Source organism: Delphinus delphis, chromosome 6, assembly GCF_949987515.2.
Source record: "Delphinus delphis chromosome 6, mDelDel1.2, whole genome shotgun sequence".
NCBI classification, from domain to species: domain Eukaryota; kingdom Metazoa; phylum Chordata; class Mammalia; order Artiodactyla; family Delphinidae; genus Delphinus; species Delphinus delphis.
The window spans coordinates 108,576,166-108,597,481 of NC_082688.1; the positions used below are offsets into that span (position 1 = coordinate 108,576,166).

Genomic DNA, 21,316 nt, shown 5'->3' on the forward strand with positions numbered 1-21,316 from the left:
TGCATAAAACTAGCGAAAATCCATTAGTGCATTCTGCAAAAACAGACTTTTCAAACACATCTGTTCTTTTCACTATAGTAACTCAAACCCTAAAATTCTGCCTGACACGTAGTAAGCACTAAATAAATATTGAACGAGAGAAAGAAGGAAATATTTTTGTAAAATATCATGAAAGTTAATTTGGAAAAAAAAAAAAAAGCCACATAGAATATTTAAATCCACTTTAAAACCAGACAAGCAGGGCAGTCTTTGCAGCTGCCAAGAAGGTAACTGGATTAGAAATTCTATGAGCTCCTTCTGAAGGCCATCGTGATTCAGAGCTTCTTCCGGAGGTTTAAATGCAAGCTCGTGATTCAGTGCATCTAAAGGGCATGTCATTTTTAAAGATATTCAATTCATAGGTGTAATTTATTTTTAAGAAGATGAAAATGGAGGAGCTGCATTGGAGTTTTAATATAGACTTTTGAAAGCAAAGGAGACTTCTCTCTTCACCTATTTACAGGGGAGTCAGAAAGAAATACCTTGGGATTTGCTCAAGGAAACGTTTAAAGCCGCAGGCTGTGAGTAGATGGGGTTTGGTGTTGCAGAGGAAAAGACGAATTATGATGCTGTCCGAGCCCAAGTGCCACTTAATTAAGAGTTTATGATCTGCCCACCAAGTAGCCAGATATAGTCCCTATCACCTTCCGCACACACTTGGTTATTGGCATTTTGACACCTTCTTTGCACAGTGGGGGGCATTCCTGACACTATCAACGTGATATACCTGTTTCAGATCACAAACATTACTCATTAACCTTAGGGCAGAAATCTAACATAATCAAAAATCCTTTTGCCACCCAATTCAAGTCAACCAGGGACAGGATAGACAGGAAAACATAATATGAACAGTACATAGAGAAATACTCAAGAATTTTTTTTTTGTTTAAAAAGGGGTTTTCTGTTTTCAAAATGCACAATCTGTCACAGTTTCCAGGTTATTAATTATTTGCAAACCGTGTGTTTAAAGAAGGTTCAGAATATGGAATGCTGTGATTTAGGTGAATTACATTCTTGAGCAGAGTGACTTTTACTAGTTTTTTTTTTTACTTTATTAATATATTTTATTTAGCCCAATATATCCCAAGCATTTTCATTTCAATATGTAATCAATATCAACTTTTTTCTTTTTATTTATTTTCTTTTATTTATTATTTATTTTAATTGAAGTATAATTGATTTACAATATTGTGTTAATTTCTGCTGTACAGCGAAGTGACTCAGTTATACGTATACATACATTCTTTTTTATATTCTTTTCCATTATGGTTTTTCCCAGGATATTGAATATAGTTCCGTATGCTATACAGTAGGACCTTGTTGTCCATCCACTCTATATGTGACAGTTGGCATCTACGAACCCCAAACTCCCAATCCAAAAGCACATGGAACCCTTTACGAATTTGTGTGTCACCCTTGCACAGGGGCCATACTAATCTTCTCTGTATCATTCCAATTTTAGCATATGTGCTGCCGAAGTGAGCACAACTTTTTACTAGTTTTTTTTTTCCCCCTTTTGCTAGTATTCATGGTCTCAAATAGGACAGAAAAGTTTTCAGGAATTAAACATCCCTTTTCCATCTCTTCTCTCTGACCTCCTAAAAGTTGTCTCTTACAATCAAGTCAAAACAGAATGCTTTCTATTATGGTCACACCACTCTTCTCTCTAAAACCTGTGTCTGACCAGATGCGAATTATGACTAGTTATATATCTCTACTCAGTAAAGCTGTACTTTTTTTTTTAATTTTTTTTAAATTTTGCGGTACACGGGCCTCTCACTGTTGTGGCCTCTCCCGTTGCGGAGCACAGGCTCTGGACGCGCAGGCTCAGCGGCCATGGCTCACGGGCCCAGCCGCATCTTCCCGGACCGGGGCACGAACCCGTGTCCCCTGCATTGTCAGGTGGACTCTCAACCACTGCGCCACCAGGGAAGCCCAAAGCTGTACATATTTTGACATAAAGTGATTAGAATTACTATTTAAAACTTCTAAAACATGATTGTATCATTATGTTGCTCCTAAAGATGCCTCCTGACTTTCAATCATTTAAGATGAAAAAAGTGGCCCTGAACAGGTTGGAGGCCAGAAGCGTCACTGGACTTTCCCCTGAAAGGCCATCCCTATTCCTAGATAGAATCCAAGTGGCTCACGCGTTCTCCCTGCTGCTGCCCGTGGAACTTCTCTTCACTCAACCACTGTTGGCCATGATGGGTGGTTAATGTCACATTCAGCCAGTATAGCCCCTCCTGGTGAGTCACACTGTTTCCTGATCAAGCCCAAGTGTAGCCTGTGATTGGGAATGCCTTGCTGGCCTTGCAAGCCAGCCCTGTAACGAGGGTGTGTCACTGAGGTAGACCACGGGGCTTTCTCTGTCCTTACAACCTGTTATTAAAGGTCCCAAAGCCTTCACAGCTGGGTTCTTCCTCCCTGATGATGATGCCGGGAAGGGTGATCTTATTCTTTTAGTTTCCTAATTTCCCACATTCAAAGAACTTGTTATAAGTTTTCCCCAGGCTGAGTTGTGGGATATTTGAGTAGACCCTAAAAGCACCCACCTGAATGTGCCCTGCACTCTCGGCCTCCCACTCAGTCAGCAGCCCAGGAAAAAAGCACAGACATCTGATTATTTCTTCTTTCTGCATGAGCTTCTTGTCTATCTGAGGTACTCCTGGAAAGTTTCTTGTATTATCTTTTCAGAGTCTTAATTCTTGTATTCTGTTGTTTGATCATTAATTCCCAAATCCTCTTTGATAATGTTCTTAGTGGGTTCATCTGGTCCTCATAAACATGAGACCTCTGTTCCCACCTCAAGCCCCGCCCCCTGCCCACCCCACCCCGCCCCTTTTAAGCAGAAACTACATGCTAAACACTGCACTAGGTGTTAGGCTTTCATCCTAACCTGAGGGGCTTTCCAGGCCCGAGTGGGAGACAAACACAGAACACTAGAACTCCACAAGTAATTGGTATCCTCACAACGTTAATATTAGAAACACAAATTCATTCTCAATTCAGTGAACATGGGACACTTCAGTTAAATCTGCTAATATCTTTTTCCCCTTACACAAATTAGAATAATCACTCCAACTACCTCCCAGGTCCTGCTCAAAACTGCTGGCACATTCACCAAACCTGTACAATTTCTGAGCTAAAGCTGAAGGTAGTGGGTCTCCAAGCACATCCAACATTTCTCCTTTTTATATTCAGCCGATGTTCAGAAACAGTAAGAAGCCAGAGAAGGGTGAAATATGCATGGCATGCCTCTTGGATTATCAGCTAATGGTAGCATCATTGATAGAACAAAATTAATTTACTTAGGAAATCAGAGCCAAGTGGAGCTGAGGTCTGGTAGGTGAAAAATGTGTGTTTTATCAGCTAAAGTACTCAGCTCCAAACTCCCCTGCTTCTTAAGTACAAGTAATGTATGGCTGGGTTTTGGCATTGCACTGCATGCCTACCCATCCTGTCATAATTAAAAATCTCCGAGAGACCTAAAAGCTATAAATGGCCGTCCTTATGCTCACTAAATGACATATACCCACTAAAATGGATTTTTGAGAATCACCCAATTTATAAAACACTAGATGTGACATGGTTATCACATAGAGGGGTTTGAAAGATGAACTATGGTGGAGATACACTTCCATGATGAATACACTCAACGTTCCTTCTACTGATTTTTTTTAAGATATTTCAGTCTGTTGAATTGGATTATATTTTAAAATAGAGAATTGAGATATTCACATTTTTATCCTTTACCCTTGAAAAAGATTCATTTTGGCATGAGATGGCATGATTTGAAATCAGCTATAGTGTTCAATTGTCGCAATCTGTAATTTTAACTCCCTGTGTTTGGGTGCTTTCTAATTTATGGACATGGAATGCCAAAGTGGAAGTCAGGAATGGACTTAACCAGCGTGCCATGTAGTAGGAGCTGGCATGTGACCGAGGCTCTGCCATTCAGATCTATCAGTGAAAGTCTTAGATTTAAAAGAGAGTGAGATGGGAGAACAGATAGAGGGTATCATGTCAAAGGATAAGATGGATATAATGAGGCATAAGATACTTAATGCAAGTAGTATACTTGGATTAAGTATCTTATGCTTCATTATAATCTTTACTTTTGTCAACCTGATGGATGACTTCAAGGAAATTAGTGATAACTTTTCAGCTTAACTTCACTTATTTGGGAAATCAGAATGATAGATTTATTTCATGTTTCTGAAAGCTCTAAAAAAATTTCCTAAAGTGGTTCTTGCAAATAAATATTTCATAATTTTCTAAATGTTGGAAAAGATATAGTTTAAAAAAGTCAATAGGTGTTCATGTGGATTAACCTCTAAAGAATGTGGGAAATGAATAAAATTGTGGCTTAAACACATTTTTTTGTTGTTTTTTTGCGGTACGCGGGCCTCTCACTGTTGTGGCCTCTCCTGTTGCGGAGCACAGGCTCCGGACCGCGCAGGCTCAGCGGCCGTGGCTCACAGGCCCAGCCGCTCCGCGGCACGTGGGATCCTCTCGGACCGAGGCACGAACCCGCATCCCCTGCATCGGCAGGCGGACTCTCAAACACTGCACCACCAGGGAAGCGCCAACATTTTTTAAACTTTTACCTTACAATGTCAAGTTCTATCTCATTTCTTATCTGCTTGCTGCCTCGATTTTGCTACAAATTTAAAAATTGTTAAGAGTTGGCATTTACTCTCTGTTGAACTGGAAGTTCCCCAAAAGAAAATGTGGAAGGGCTATATGTTTAAAGTCAAGCTATACTCATCATAAAATGAGAAACCCTTCACGCCAGGCTCCATTTTAATGCACATGGTAACTATGATAAATGTTACCATTTAGCTTTTAGAGGATTGTGTTCCGTATAGAACAATACAAGCCCTTCGCCAGTCTCTCCTTTCTAACTTGCTGGATTAACTAGTGACTCATGCTACCAAAACAACACAGTGACTCATGCTACCAAAACAACACAGTGACTGCTGCTGGGAGCCCCCTGAAAGCTCCCATCCCACCTGGGAGCTTTTGTTTGCACTCTTGTGGATTCTAGTTGAGTCATATTTAAACCAAAAGTCAGCTGTGTTTTTTCTAAACCTATTTATGGCAGTTGTACTTGTTATTATATGTGTGTAATGTAGTTAGATATCAAATAAATCAATGAAACATTAGAGCAAAAAGAAAGATATCTTTCTTTGAAAACTAAAGGGAATCGTTTTGAAAGATTTAATAAAACTGTCACTGAAATGATTGCTGTGGAAGGGTGGTGTAGGTGAGATAACTTTGAGAGATTGGGAGGGAAATCAAAATGTAGGTGAATTTTTTGATCATATTGGTTTGTAACAGTCTTTAATTCATTCGAAGAAAAACAACCTGAAGTTGTAAGTAATGCCCTAAGGGTATGATTTATACAAGAAGGATGATTTAGAACTCCAAAGGACATATCCATCAAAGAAAAGGCTTGGAATTGCACCAAATGTTGGTAAATGCATGAACATCTATGCAATAAATGTTTTCAAGATAACTAAATGTTCAAACCACATGTTTATATCATTTCCTAATGATTCTTTTCTTTAACTCTCTGGTTGTGCAACCAAACACCAGTACCAATTGGATTAGATAACATGGTTCTCCTGTAAAATCAAATAAATTGCAAAAACATTTTTCCAAATCAAACAATTACCACTGGGATTTTCCACTAGGATCTCATAGTTTTAATGAATCACTGGATTCTATTTTCCTCCTTTATATGTCACTATCATCTTGAACCAGATTTTATCACCTCGGGGCTAAATTGCCCCAATTATCTTCCTAACTGCATCATCATTTTAGTCCCTTTTGGACCTATAATATTTTAAAATACTTCCATCATTAAGGTACGTTGGTGCTCATAAAATTCTAATATTACCTTCTGTGTTTATATCCTTAAGTCCAGACTTCCTACCAATCGTTCCAGTCCTGGTCAAATTGGTCATATACCCTCCACCCTCTCACAGCTCTTTGATTTGAGCACATCCCTAGTGGGGGGACCTTCCTACTGTCCCCTGAATGCAGTATGCTGAGCGCCAACCCCAAGTTGGTGATAGATCCTCCTGCCAATATATTCCTGCCCATCCTTGAGGGCCTCGTGTAATTCACCCCTCTTCCATAGATAAGAACTAACCCAGTTGTCTTTACCCCTATTTGTCTCTCCCATGTTTTATAGAGTGGTGTGGTCATCGAAGGCATGGATTGTATGTTTTCTCCAAATTCCCATCTTTGAAGATAGGAATCAGATTTTTCATTTTTCCAGTGCCATCATAATGCATTCACTGTGTACACTCAGTCCTTAATAAATTCTGTTGATTGAAAAAATAGTACTAAAAATAAATAGTATGCTTGAAATATTCATAAAGACTTCTATATTAGAAAAACAGAATATTTAGTTATTTATATCTAGCATAAAATCTCATCTGTAGCCCTTACAATGAGTGCAATTTACTGAGTTTCAAGAACTCCCTGCCCCTATAACTGAATTTCTCACATGCTTGTTGTGGGGATTAAGTAAAATAATTTAAATAAAGAGTAGTGCCTGAGACATCATAGGTCATCAAAAAATGGATTACCTGTCCATCATTTATTCCCATTTAAACCCTTTTAAAGTTTTGTTTGCATGTAAATGTTTAAGCTATAATCTAGTGTAACTCCAAAGTTTTTCAGGAAGCAATTTATATCACACTATTTTGGTGGAGGTATCTCAAAAAAAGAAATGGTTAATTGGGTAAATGTAAGTATTTATTGTATTTATCTAAAAACTTTGAGCAGCTCATACTCCTTGATAAAAATGAGAAGCAGTTGATGAGTTGATAATGTATGTAACTAAAAATTTACAATTGAGGGAAGACAGGCACACCATATCTCCATGAGTCAAAGTAAAGGGATGTGAGCCCTTAAGGAAGGCCTCTGGCAGTAGGCTGTAGAAGAGAGAAGATGCATAAATAAATTTATATTTAGAAATCAAAGGTGCAAAGATTTACATATTAAAATATCATGTAGAGCCAGTGTTACCTACTGTATGTCAAAGGAGAATTTTTTTTTTTTTTTACAAATAGGAAGTTTCACTACAAGCTGATGGAACATCTCTCTTTAAGCCTGCTGGAAATTAAGGTTAGGATGGGCTGTGATGAAGAACAAATCAGAATTAATAACCAAGGTTGTTACTTTGGGACTTAGTGTTTCTTTAAATCCCACTAGTTCCACCACTTAGTACATATTCCTCATTCTTCTCTTAGCACCTCCAAATGGCTGATTATTCAGCCCAAAGTCCAAATCAAGGTCTGTTTATCTGTCCAAAGCACATCATAATTAGAGAGAGAAAATCTGAGAAGCAATAAACATTTTTAAACAGTTTGTATGAACCTAACGCAACTCTAAATATAACACAAAATGATACAGCCATACTAAGGGGTTGGTATGCAGGAAATAGAGCAGCAACGAGAATGGTGACCCTGCATATGCCATCACTCAAGAAAGTAGATACTAAACCGTGAAGATTATTTTCTTTCACATTGAGAGGCCCCACCCAATCCCCCAGATTTCTGAGAAAGCAGATAATTGCATCCATTAAACTCTTAGGAGAACAGCTAGAAACGAACCTTGAGGCACTTACAGTGTTTACCCGCTGTGCTCTCACATTTCTCCTGAAATTCCCTGGTGCACAGGCCTGGCTCTCCCTGTGGGCAAACCAGAAAAGCCCGACATTCGCTATGAAAACTATGCAGCCTTTCCGTGTGCGGTATTAAGATGACCTGACCCATTAAAATTTTTGTTAATTCACGTTTCCTTCTCCCCTTTACACGTGGAAAATTTCATGAAAAGCCACGTTGGGAAAGAAATCTCTCTTCTAACTGTGCTAAGTTTGTCCCCTTAATGTTAATAGCAAATAAGTATGTAGCATTTACTACGTGCCAAGCACTGTTCTGAGTAGCTCGTTGATTTAATCTTTACAACCACCTTGTAAGGGCGTGAGATGGGTACTGTTATTGTTCCTGATTTACAAATGAGAAGACAGAGGCACAGATGTTTAGTCTCTTATTCAAGGTCACACACCTGCTATGCAGTGGAGGTAGGACTCAAACCCAGTCTTCTGGCCCCAAATTGATGCATGAGTGGGAACGTCTGTGTTCACGTGTACATAAGTGTGACTAGTTGCTCACAAGTGTGTGCGTGTGTGAATGCATGTGTGCATGCATAAGCTATACATATGTGTCAGGGGCAAAGCCAGGATTCAAGTCCAGATTTGTCTGATGCATTCTTATACTGTATTTTCTCAATTAAAAAATGAAAATAGTAATGGATATTTCTGTCTGACTTTAAAGTCTGCAGAATTCTCTTGTGTGCATTGCCTCAATTGAATAAAGCAAAGGTACAACACAGAATCTTCCATCTACACATCCGAAAGTTTGCCTGGAAAGTGGAAATGAAGAGGTTGGGAGTTATGATAAGTGTTATGTATGTAGCAGCTGACAGGCCAGGAGGAGGGGGAGAAAAGAACACATTACAGAAATAACACACACACATATATATCATCCTTTCATCAAATAATCTCAAAACACATTTTGGTATTTTTCTATACCATTTTCCCATGCGTCAGTAAAGCGTATAGCATTTCTCTTATTGTTTAAGGTAAATAAATTGACAGTGAGAGAGGTGATGATTCTCCGGTACCAGGTGCTGGGTCAAGGGCTCAGCCAAGTGAAAATTCAGCCTTTACAGATAAAGGGATATGGCTGCTTTGGTTTCCCAGGAGACCACGGAGCATCCTTTCAGCAAGTCAGCTATTTGACCACATTTGTACATAAACGTCTGCATCCTCCAGGTCACCTTCACTTCTGATGCTGGCTGAGCTTCCTGTTGGAAGCTCATCTTTACCTACTGCCAAACTCCATAAACAGCTTCAAAAGATTCTCTTGGAAAGAATCAAAGGCAATTCCAGCTGAAGCTCTCCGAAGGAAACTTGCAGCAGACGCTCTCACCTTCTGGTAACTGTGACACAGTAGTTTCCCTCTGCCACCTCACTTCAGGAGGGAGTCTGGCACCACGGTGGCGGAGCCCTAATCAGATAGCAAACCCGCACTGGCTGCGTCAGAAATGATGTCAGGGCCGGCGGTCCCCTGGCCACTGCCTCATTTGGAGCAAACACTGCAACGCTTGTTTTTTAGGCTACTTTATGACTTGTCTGAAAAATGACTTTGTTTGGCAGGGAAGCCCGCTAATGTATGAGATGTTACCCCAGGATTTCAGCACTTCTACACACACAACATTCTCTCACACACAGAGCTGCACAAACAGTGGGAGGATCATTGAGCTGCTCGTCTTATCAAGGTCATGGATCAGGGGAGAAGCTCCAGGACCCAAGGCGTGTTAATACCTTCCTGTGGATAAAATCTATTAGGAAACAATGTGACCAAAAGAATGGGGAGAAAATGTTTTCATTTTACGCCATATGGTTTGGCTTATATCAGATTTACACATTTGGAGTTTCTTATTTATTTTTAATGGTGGTCCTTCACCTCGGGTCCATGGATGGGGTTTGCACCTCTCCTCTTGGGGGACTGGCCTGCCCAAGGCTCCAGCCAGCAGCTTCTGAGAGGCAGTGGCCCTTCTGACGGCAGAGCTTTCTTTTCCTCCTATCTCCTCACAATAAGCTTGTGTCCTCTGAGGAGTGGCCACGTCACTCTGACAGCCACACTCATCCCGGGGCCGGGATCGGGGGAGATGGCCTCCTTCCTCCTGACCCCCAGGCCCTTCTCCCTCTCAGTCACTGAAAAGATGCTGCACGGAGGCCACTGCTTCTCCTCCTCGGAGCCTCCTTCCCTCGGTGCTGCTCCTGGGAAACCTTCTGGAAATTATTTGTTAATAAGAAACAGACCCAAGACAGTGTTGTGAGGTGAGGCTGTGACCTTTCACCTTCAGAGACCTGGGTCCCAAGCCTTGCTAGAGGCTGGTGGTCTCTGCCTCGTCAACACCAGGTATTTCAGTGCCACAGGACCCAATGGCATGTGGGAGTGACTTCACGCTGATGCCTAGAACGATCGGCAGCAAGATGCACAGGCCCAGGACTGGGGGAAAGTGCGTCATTTTCCAGCATCTCCACTCTGCTTCAGTAACTTCAGTAACTTCTAGTTGTGTAGAGAATAACATGTAGAAGCCAGGGTCTGGTGGGGAGAATAGATCAGCTTTTCTGTGTAGGTCGTGGTACTCTCAGCTTCCTGGTTCCGGGTGAGAATATTTCTTTACACGTTGTGATTCATCCAGAGTCTTAGGCCATACTTTCTAATGTAACATTCCTTTGGTTTGTACCTTTCAATGTTTATTTTGGTATTCTCTCAAATTGTATCCCAGAAACATCAGTGGTTGTAGAACACAGTCACTATAATGGTAATATATAATCTTCCACTTTATTTCCTTCAAGGACAATCTAAAGTATCCATTTTATTTATCAGAGACCTACATGTGTGTTGATTTGTTTCATTTAGAAATTCACTCCATTATAGTAACCGAGAAGGGCTTTATACTATTATCACAGTTCCACAGTTCTGACAAAGACCCAGGAACCCTCATGGCTCCAGCTCACAGAAGCTAATTCTGCATCAAACTGAGTGGCTCAGAGACCAGTGGGAACCACATTGCCTGGGTCGAAATCACAGCCCTGCCCTTCATTGTTTGTGTGACTCTGGGCAAGTTAATCTCTTCTAGGTATCTCAATTTTCTTATCTATAAAATGGGACTGATAGCAGTAAGCTTGTCACTGGGCTGTTGTCAGTTGATCTATGTGAAGTGCTTAGAACTCTGGCCCACAGAGTAAGTGTTATATAAGGTTTGCTTTTATTTCATAAGAGAAAAGCAGCAACAAACCCCCTCTAAGTATTTCCAGAAGGCCACAAGAGACCCTATTTGAAAATGAAAAGTGCTGTACGTAACCCCTAAAAATGAATGGCCTGTATGAGTCAAAGGGCAGTAGAAGTGAGAAAGAGAGAGAGAGAAAGAGTGACCCATATCAGTTAGGCCAATTTCAGGACTTGAATTGGACCAGCCAGTACCCCAGAGCTGAAATCAACTGCAGAGAGGACCAGAGGAGGAGACTGCTGATTCTCCCATCCAACCCAGTTTGCCCCCATCTGTAGCATCTAAGGCTCATGAGATTCTTTGGCACTTTTATTCCAAAATATTAATTAGCACTACACTGGCCCCACATGCTTAAGGGCGGAAGTAACATTAAGCCTTGGAATATACCTACTGGAGCTCAAGTAATCAAAATCAGTGAAGCAAAAAAACAAAAAGACAGGATTATGTGGAGACTTTTGCACCTCGGGCAGTGAAGAGAACTTAGAGATTTTAGGCAGATTCTAATAGTGCTGAAGTTTCCAGGGTTATTTGACTGAGGAATTGCACTGTTTTGAAAGATATTTAGACAAAGTAAAGCTCTTTGCATGCTAGGCTTCTAAATTATAACTAAAAACCTACTTCAAACCTACATGTCAGGTCTTAGCACTGAATGTTCCATTATAGAAATACTAGCTTAAGAAAAGCAGATTCACAAATGATTTTTTCAAATCATTAAAAATAAGAAAAGATCATTGGTTGATTAAAAATATCATCCCTTAAACCATATTGTTCTTACATTTTGTAATTACCGAGTGAACACTGGTGTACGTATTTCCTGATTCAGAAAAGCAAAAAAATTTAAATAAAATTTATGAAGGCGTAAATGAAAACACTTACACATGCTATCTCTAAGTGTACATAAAATTTTTAAATTGTTACAGAAGTAACAGATGGGCTCACCAAACCTTGATAAGTCCACTTTAAGGTTTTATATGTCTAGCTTTTTCAAATACTTAGGGAGTTTTGAAAAAATAAAAGATACAATGTGCAATGTTTATGCCCATGACGCAAGAACAATGTTTCTTATAAAAGTCAAATTTTGGTGGTCGGATTTCCCACTAACAAGAAGCAAGGGTTCTTAGAGAAATAATTGTTTTTAGGTCCAGCAAATGTGTAAGATGAGCCTGGAAGGTCTTAGTGCACCAGAAAGCAAGAAGTCTACCAAAGAGGAATTGGATTGTGTCAAAAGGACATAGGAGACAACTTGAAGAGGCTGCCTAAGATGTAACGGCTTTAGTATAAAAACAGTAACTGCAATGAATTAAAATACATCATTTATATGCTTTCATAATGATACCCCGAAGCACCCGACTCTGGACACGTTCAGGATTGCTAATGCAATAACACGCTATCCTGAGCATCTATAAATAGAGAAAGAGTCCTTATTTCAGGGTTCCTAAATAATCGATAGAGTCCTTTTTATAAAGGAATTCCAGAAATGACAAAATTAGGGAATCGTTATTTTGCCAAGTGCAGTGAAATAATGCATGTATGCAGTAGTCATCAATTAATGTTAAAAAAAAAAAAGCGAAGTGGTGGGGATCATTATAAAGGAGAATCAGGCTGACCTCACCTGACCCCACCGATCACAGTCTAGCCACACCAACAGCAGGGTGACCAGACAAGTGCCTCATGCCTGGGTGCAGGGAGTGCTCAGCACCACCCATGGATAATTGAACCTGAGGGCACCAAGCCTCTGGATCTAAATACTGGTTTACAAGAAAAAGCCAAAGAACAAAGACCAGCAGAAGAAGCAACTGGCCAAATCTAGAACTGAGGACATTCTAGTTTCTCCATCAAATCAGTGACGCAGAGAGTGGGATGGAAGAAGGCTGTTACAGAATAAGAGAGACTTAAGTGACAAACAAAAGGGTGCTGTGTATTGATATTATTTTTTCAGCTTTACTGAGGTATAACTGACAAAATTGTAAGACATTTAAAGTGTACATCATGATTTGATATATGCCCACATTGTGAAAAGATTACCCCATTGACTTAATTAACACATCCATCACCATATGTATATTTGGTGAGAACATTTAAATTCTACTCTCTTGGCAAATTTCAATTATACACCAGTGTTATCAACTACAGTCACCATGCATGTTCTGTTAGATCCTCAGACCTTGTTCAGCTTAAAACTAAAAGTTTCTACCCTTTTACCAAACTCTCCCTATTTCCCCCACCCCCTGCCCCTATCCGCCACTTTTCTACTCTTTTTCTATGAGTTTTTTTTTTTTTTTTTAAGATTCCAGATATAAGTGATACCATGCAGTATTTGTCTTTATTGATCTTATTTGGATCCTTATAGGAACTAACCAGCCATAGAAAAACATTCTCTATTCCAAAACAAAAAAGAAAAACATTCTCGAAACAATCAGGGTAATTTGGATACAGACTGGAAATATGAATATAGGCGATGTTTAGTGATTGTTAATTTTGTTGGTGTTGGGGGAATGGTCGTTAATTTTTAAAAGTCCTTAGAAGTTAAAGTTGCATGTGGACAATATTTACAGGTGAAATGACATGATGTCTGGGATTCTGTTTTAACTAGTTCTAAAAATATTTTGGGGAGAGGTTTCTAAAGGAAAAAAAAAGCCTTGCAAAATGTTGGTCGCTATTAAAATTCAGGGAGGGGCACGTAGAGCACATTGTAGGATTGCTTGTACCTTTCTGTACTTGAAAATTGTTTTAAAAGTTGGTAGAGAGTGTCTCAGTGATGACCCCGAGTGTCCCCAGTCTGGGCATCCAAATAGGTTTTCCGCATCTGGACACCCGTAATATTTGTATGGCATGTGAAATGAACTGTTGAATTTTGTCCCTAAAATTTTCTGGCAAGATTTCCAGACTATACAGTGCTACAGTGTGATAAAATATCCCGTCATCATTAAGTATTCTTGAGGTTTTGTGCTTCTTTTGTACTAATTTATTAGGTAATGGTATGACATAAGCTGTACATATTTTAGGTGTTTTCTCACTAATATCCTTGGTGACAGCTGAACACATGGCTATTTCTAAACCATTTCCTTTAAAAACAAAGTTGATGGAGGGCTTCCCTGGTGGTGCAGTGGTTAAGAATCCACCTGCCAATACAGGGGACACGGGTTCGAGCCCTGGTCCGGGAGGATCCCCATGTGGCAAAGCAACTGAGCCCATGTGCCATAGCTGCTGAGCCTGTGCTCTAGAGCGTGGGAGTCACAACTACTGAGGCCCATGCGCCACAACTGCTGAAGCCCACGCTCCTAGAGCCCGTGCTCCGCAACAAGAGAAGCCACTGCAAGGAGAAGCCCGTGCACCGCAAGGAAGAGTAGCCCCTGCTCGCCACAACTAGAGAAAGCCCACGCGCAGCAACGAAGACCCAATGCAGCCAGAAATAAAATAAAAAATTAAAAAAGAAAAAAGACCTTTCCTCTTAAAATAAATAAATACAGAAAGTTGATGGAAAAAGTGTTAAGGACTTGATGGGGCATTCTAGGGCAGCATCTAAATGTATAAGATGTTTGAAAATCTCTCTCCCAAACCCAGAGTCAGAGGCAGTGACCTCCTCAGGCAAAACTCAGAAAGGAGGATGTGAGAACACGACCTCTCACTTCAGATTCACAAATACTGCAGGAGGCATTGCTTGCTACATTTGCTACTAAAACAGCAGCTGTTTGCTGCTCAGGGATTGCCCTAGGATGGACTGGCTCCCAGTGTCAAATGCTCTTCCCTGAAAGACTGTCAACACCAGTGACACCTGGTTCTGCACATATAACAATATGATATAATTAGTCATTTTGACCTTTGCATTCAGATTGTTTTTCTTTTTTTCTTTTTTTGGTGGGGGGAGGGCGTGCCACGTGGCATATGGTATCTTAGTTCCCCGAGCAGGGATCGAACCCACGCCCCCTGTAGTGGAAGCCTGGAGTCTTAACTACCAGACCACCAGGGAAGTCCTGCCTTAGGATATTAACTTTATTTGATGGCAGCTTCATGCCTCACATCCTAAAAATGAATAAACGTTTCACAGCAGTATTCTGGGGTTTATCAGTATCCACCTGAGACAAATCAAATAAATGGCAAAACTACACCATTGCCACACATAGGTGTGGCAGAAAATACAGGATAGTACGTTTAACATTAGTTTCTGTAAACTTACAGATTCTCTTTATAACTTTCATCATTTATAGTCAGGAATTACTAGACTGATCCAGCTTTAGTTTATCCAAATGAGTAGAGCAAAAATCCTGCTTGGCTGTGAAGACAAAGCAATTCAAGAATAAGTGGTAATGAATGTACGTTTCACACTCTGTGTCTGCTGGCCTATCTGACCCTCTTAATGTTACAGCATAATTTTTATTCTCCAGTTCACTTTGTGCCTTTGACAGCCTGTAGCTTAGGCATGACTGTCAGTGGGTATGAGTCTTTTAAGAGAAGAAAAAGTCTCTGTGCTACGTTGGGTCACTTTTCCCTTGTAATGTTTGAGCTAAACCATTTGGGCAAAATTCAAAGAGGAGTAACAGAGAGGACAGCTCTCACTCCTACAAGGAACAAGAGACGTCCACTGTGCATCTGAAAGGTGCTTGGATGGTCTCAGGGCTCGTATGGGGCGTCTGGGTGCTGGTGAACAGAAGTGCCTGATTGCCGTCTCCTGCTAAGCTCTGAGTCTAACAGCTCCCACCTACCTGGCACCTCTCCCCCTCCCCTTCCAAGACAAACCCTCTAGGAGTGCAAAACACCCTAACCTATTTCTCCTGAATCCTTGCCCTCCTGTGTGTGGCCCAATGCTTGGTCTCTGATATCCTTCCTTTGTGTGACCGGGTGAAATCAAGTGCAGCTGAGTAGAGCAAAGGGCCTCAAGGTCTAGATACATTGCAGATCAAGCTAGGGGACAGTTTAACACATTATCCCACCTTATGTGTTATTCTAAAAAAACAGAATACCGGGAATTCCCTGGTGGTCCAGTGGTTAGGACTCGGTGCTTCCACTGCTAAGGCCCAGGGTTCAATCCCTGGTCCGGGAACTAAAATCCCACAAGCTGTGCAGCATGACCAAAAAAAAAAAAAAAAAAAAACAAACAAACAAACCCACAGAATACTTCCCACTGTAAAGTTTTTGGGATACCCAAGGAAGTAGAGACTCCTTGCTTCAGCCTTTTGCATTCTTTTTTTCTTCTGTCTACCTGGTCCTCAAGTCCCTAGCTCACCAGCCTTCCATCACAACAATCTGCTGGGCTTGGCCATCCTGGATGTACTCCCACCGTAAGATCTTCCATAACCTATCCTCCACACCTTTAAAAACGTACCAGTCTCGCCTCTGGGAATGTATTATTATCAGCTGGGTGAAATGTACTTCTTTACTAAATTCGTAAATGTGAGTGTATTAGTACAGGATAATATGTTATAACCCTTCCACTCAGCAAGATGACTGACTCTGAGTAAAGCTACTTTAAGCAGTTATTTTTTTTTAAGATACTTAACCTCTTTGGATTGTGGAGATTAAATTTAATGCATAAAACATGTCAATGCTGTTCAAAGTCAACACCAAGCCTTTACCTAATATGCTCAGAAGATATTCAGTTAATGTCGAAAGTAATGATAACATTTGATTGAGACTGAATTTGGCCACGTCCCATCCACACCAGCTATTACTCTATTGTATGTAAGGCACAGACATCCTGTTTCTCAGTATAGTATGTTTAAGACATGGAAAATATTTTCAAAATAATTAAGATACTTTTTGAAACTCTCTCTTTAACAGAGTACGTGCAAAACTTTTCCTATACATTGTAAACAGTGATGTAAGGATATAAATCAACTATGTATACCATTTGTACATAATAATTACACATCTTATAACTAATGTGGAATACGTCCATGCCAACTGACTCATTTGTTACCAAGTGGACACGAATCCAGAAGACCGCAGTTATACTAAGACAATCCCATGGGGATGTAATATCTTCAAGCCAGGAAAAAGGAAATGGGTAACAGGATTATTCTATTTATACGAATACAAATGTAGATAGATACAAAGTAAATATGAAGTGAAAGTGATCTAGTTAAAAAACTACAAAAAAACTGCAAAAAATAAAAGAAAGAATGGAAGGAAGGAAGGGAGAGAGGGATGGGGGGGAGAGAGAGAGAGAAAAGAAGAGAAAGAAAGAGAGGAAAGAAGGAAATATAGAAAAGGCACAGCAAGACATAAAGAAAAAGGAAAACCAAAAATAACAAAAGCAAACCGATGACCTTATTTCCTAAATCTAATGTTCCAAGAGCCACATCTAAACTCAAGAGAAAGATAAAATTGCCACGTTTCAGTTAAGTTTGGGTCTCTCTGCTCTCTAATGACAAGTCCCAAACGCACTTGGGACTTGCAGTGACATCTATTTTCCATGCCCAGTGCCAGTGGGAAGATGCCATCACGGTGATGAGAAAGCAAGAGCAAATATTTTCATGTTGTGCTTATTAGTGGTCAAAAAACTATTTGTGATAAAAAGTGGGTAAATAAAGTGAAAATATTTTTATAGGGAATACATACTCTTTTATAGTCAATTGTACGGCAAGAGGAAGCTTCAGAAGCCCAGGCCCAGCTCAGGCATCTTCCTCTCAGTCCACCAATATGTCGTGTAAATACACTGAGGAATTTAAGAGCTTACAACACTGTTTTTACGGAAGTCATCTAAAGTGGAGAAGAAGACCGATTTTAAATTAGCCACAATATCTAAGGGGGCTGGAAACTGTGGCTTATAAGGAAACATTGCAACTTCGTGAGAAGTTTGAGCCAAAGAAAGTATTCTTGATAAAGGGAAACTTTTCGATTTAAAAGGAAATTTTAAATGTCACATTAAGAATGGGACTGTTGCAACTTCCATTAAGTTGTACACTGGCCTTTCCAAAGAAGCAGTGAGAACTTTATAGCTTTTATTAAGGGAAAGAAATGACATGTGTTATGGTAGATGACAATGCTATTCAACTATGTAACTGATTTATTTATAAGAGTAAATATATATTTATGTATATATGTATAAATGTATACACGTGTATGTATACAATAAGCATTTATTTATTCAAGTATCTATTGATTGCCTACTGGTTCCAGGCATCATTTTAATGAATAAAGCAAAGAACATTTCTTTTGTGAAACTTATTTTCAAGTGGGGAGGCACACAATAAACAATGAACCTACAAATCACAATATTCTATTGTAAGTTAGGAGGTAACAAGGGCAGAGGGGGTCAGGAATAGGGGACGGCAGGGGGAGCATTTTAGGTAGGGTGAGTAGGGCGCAGACTTCACTGACCAGGTGACCATCTGAGCGAAAACAGTGAGGGAGTTCTGGGCGGAGCAAATCTGAAGGCAGGGCAACCAGGCAGAAGAAACAGAGCGTGAAGGGGTTAAGGGTTAAGGGTTAAGGTCTGAATTGTGTGTGGAAGAGCAGCCGGGAGGTGCAGGGACTAGATTAGGGTAAGGGAGGCTGGGGAGAAGTATAGGCAATCAGATCATTGAGGTCTCTGGGCATGAGAAAACATGGGCATTAATCAGACTCATCATATCGTCACATAGACAGACGCACGGCATACAGGACTGGAGAATGCCCCCCCGCCTCCGTCGGGGGCCGTCTGTCTGTTAGTGGATGGAAACAATTAAAATGTGGTGTACATTAACAGATACACACTATGGTATATGAAATAGATAAACAACAAGGACCTACTGTATGACACAGGGAGGTATATTCAATACCTTATAATTACCTATAATGGAAAAGAATCTGAAAAAGAATATATATATATTAGTTATATATATATAACTAGATCGCTTGGCTGTACACCTGAAACTAACGCAACATTGTAAATCAACTATGTTTCAGTTAAAAGTTTTTTGTTTTGAAAAAAAATGCAGTGTAGAAAATGCTGAAGGGATGCAGTGGGTGCTCTAAGAGGCTGTGGAAGTGACATCTTTCCTGGATCTGGAGATGGGGAGAGAAGACTTCCCCTAGGTCACCCAAAACTTGAAATACAAGTAAAATTCAGTCCAGAGAGGAAAGGAGAAGGATTTTTCCAGACTAAGGGAACGGCAGCATGTACACGTTATTCAGTTAAAAAATAGTTATTTGACACTTACTGAGTTCTAGGAATAGTTTTAGGCATTGGGGGAAACAGTAGTGATCAAACTGTTATTTTTTAAAATCCTTACTCTCCTAGAGAGGGGTAAAATTAAGAAGGGGTAAAAGCATGAAATATTCAGGGAACTTCAGGTACTTTAGTGTGACCTGTATACATAGTGTCTGTAGAAAGTGGCAGTGGATGAGCCCAGAAGGGTAAACAGTAGTTTTCATGCTAAGAAGTTTGGATTTTATCCTGAAAGAAGGTAGGAGGAGGGGCATCACTGAAGGATATTCCTCAGGGAAAATACATCGTGGGTTTCTCTGAGTCCACGTCAGATACCAAAAAGATTATACAGTTGGGAATACAGGAGATAGACTACAACTGTTTTCAGAAGATAGCTTCCAAGGGCCTTTCCCCCAACTTTTCTTTTCTTGATGTTTGGAAAGAAAACACAACTGGGGGAGAAGATATTAGAACATAACCATATACATATATATATATACATACATATATATATATATATATATATATATATATATGAAAGAAGCTTGGGAGGGTTCACACTGTTTTTGATTCATTGCTATTCCCTTCTCCATGGGAAAACTTCACTGTGAAACACTCACATTCCTCCATTGTAAAATAAAAGCTTAAAAATAATACCCATCCATCCTTGTAAAACGACAAGCCAATTTAAACTTGGGAGAAAACAACTTGAAACAGGTTGGGGAAGGGGAAGGAGGGCTTTCATTTACTGACTGTGTTAGTCACTAGATAAGGATGCTCGGTGCTTTTATGTAGGGTAATCTCCCATTGACCCCCATGGCCATCCTGCGGCATCCATCACAAAGGAACAGGAGATTTTTGCTTTCTAATTGTATCCACTGACACTCTTCTCACCGAAGACAGTTGATCCTCTTTGAGTTAATTTTCATTCTCTGAAGCCAAGCTAGATTTTATTCAGAGTCTGAATTCATGCTATTTGTAGAATTTTTTCTTTTTAGGTGAATTTGAATAAAGGGGTGTAGGCAATCTTCATGTTAACACATTTTTTTAGGTACCTACATTTTTTAAAATTCAAGCATTCCCATAATTGTATTATCAAGACTGGTTTTGTGCTTCCAAAAGAGTACCTCAATTATATGTAGGTGATATAGGCTGAGTGAAGTAAGTCAGACAGGGAAAGACAAATATCATATGATATCACTTATATGTGGAATCTAAAAAAAGGATACAAATGAACTTATTTACAAAACAGAAGTAGAGTCACAGATATAGAAAACAAACATGGTTACTAGGGCTTAAAAGGGAGAGGGGTAGATTGGGAGATTTGGGGATTGACATATACACACTGCTATATATAAAATAGATAAATAATAAGGACCTACTGTACAGCACAGGGAACCCTACTCAATGCTCTTTAATGGCCTGTATGGGAAAAGAATCTAAAAAAGAGTGGATAGAAGTATATGTATAACTGATTCACTCTGCTGTACACCTGAAACTAACACAACATCGTATATCAACCATACCCCAATAAAAATTTTAAAAAAAATCATTCCTGGGAAGGAGCCCTCCCAGGCTAGTTTATAGCCTCAAAGTTTAGTGAGGCAGACGCGGGTGTTTTAATGCAACACTGCTAAGCTTCCTCAAGAGGTGAAAGAAAGTTCTTTTTAAAAGTCGCCAAAGACTTTGCCTCACTTGAGAAACCTGTGGCATCTGAGGTGATAACAGAACCAAGTCATTTCAGGCTGACTGCCCGACTTGCCTGAAAACTTAGTGACAGATAAAACATAAATCAGAGCCCTTATCATCCTGCTTCCTTGCTTGCCAAATGGGGGGTGAGTTTATCACGGACCTGTCGGCCCACTGATGGCTTTTCCCCTCAGTGCTGGGCAGTGGGCAGAGCAGCTGGAAGCGAACTGGCTGTTCTAAAACGTGTTCATGTAAACAAGCAGGGTCAGACTTCCCTGAATTGCCAGTTAGTGAAGTACCATCCATCTCACTAAACTGTACATTTGATGGGGCCGTATCATCGATACCTTGAAAAGAAAACAAATAAAAAGAAAAAAACCAAGTTGCCTGCTTTAGGCTGGGACCTCTCCTGCTGATAAAAGTACTAAGAACTAAATTGCCTGGCCCAAGCAACTGGCTACTCACTCATCGGAAGGGAGCGGGGAGTAGCCAGTGCAGGGAGGGAAGACTTTTTTTTTAGGGCATTTAAAAATATCATTGGCATTCTCCAAGAAAGCATGTTGTAGTCACTTTAGT

At 40.1% G+C, this 21,316-nt stretch overlaps 1 non-coding gene across 1 annotated transcript; it reads right to left on the reverse strand.

Moving 5' to 3' along the window:
- Nucleotides 1-1,418: 1,418 nt before the first annotated feature.
- Nucleotides 1,419-1,525, reverse strand: LOC132427800 (U6 spliceosomal RNA). Its single transcript, XR_009520005.1, has one exon. It is a non-coding gene; the product is annotated as a U6 spliceosomal RNA (small nuclear RNA).
- Between the last annotated feature and the right edge of the window lie 19,791 nt (nucleotides 1,526-21,316).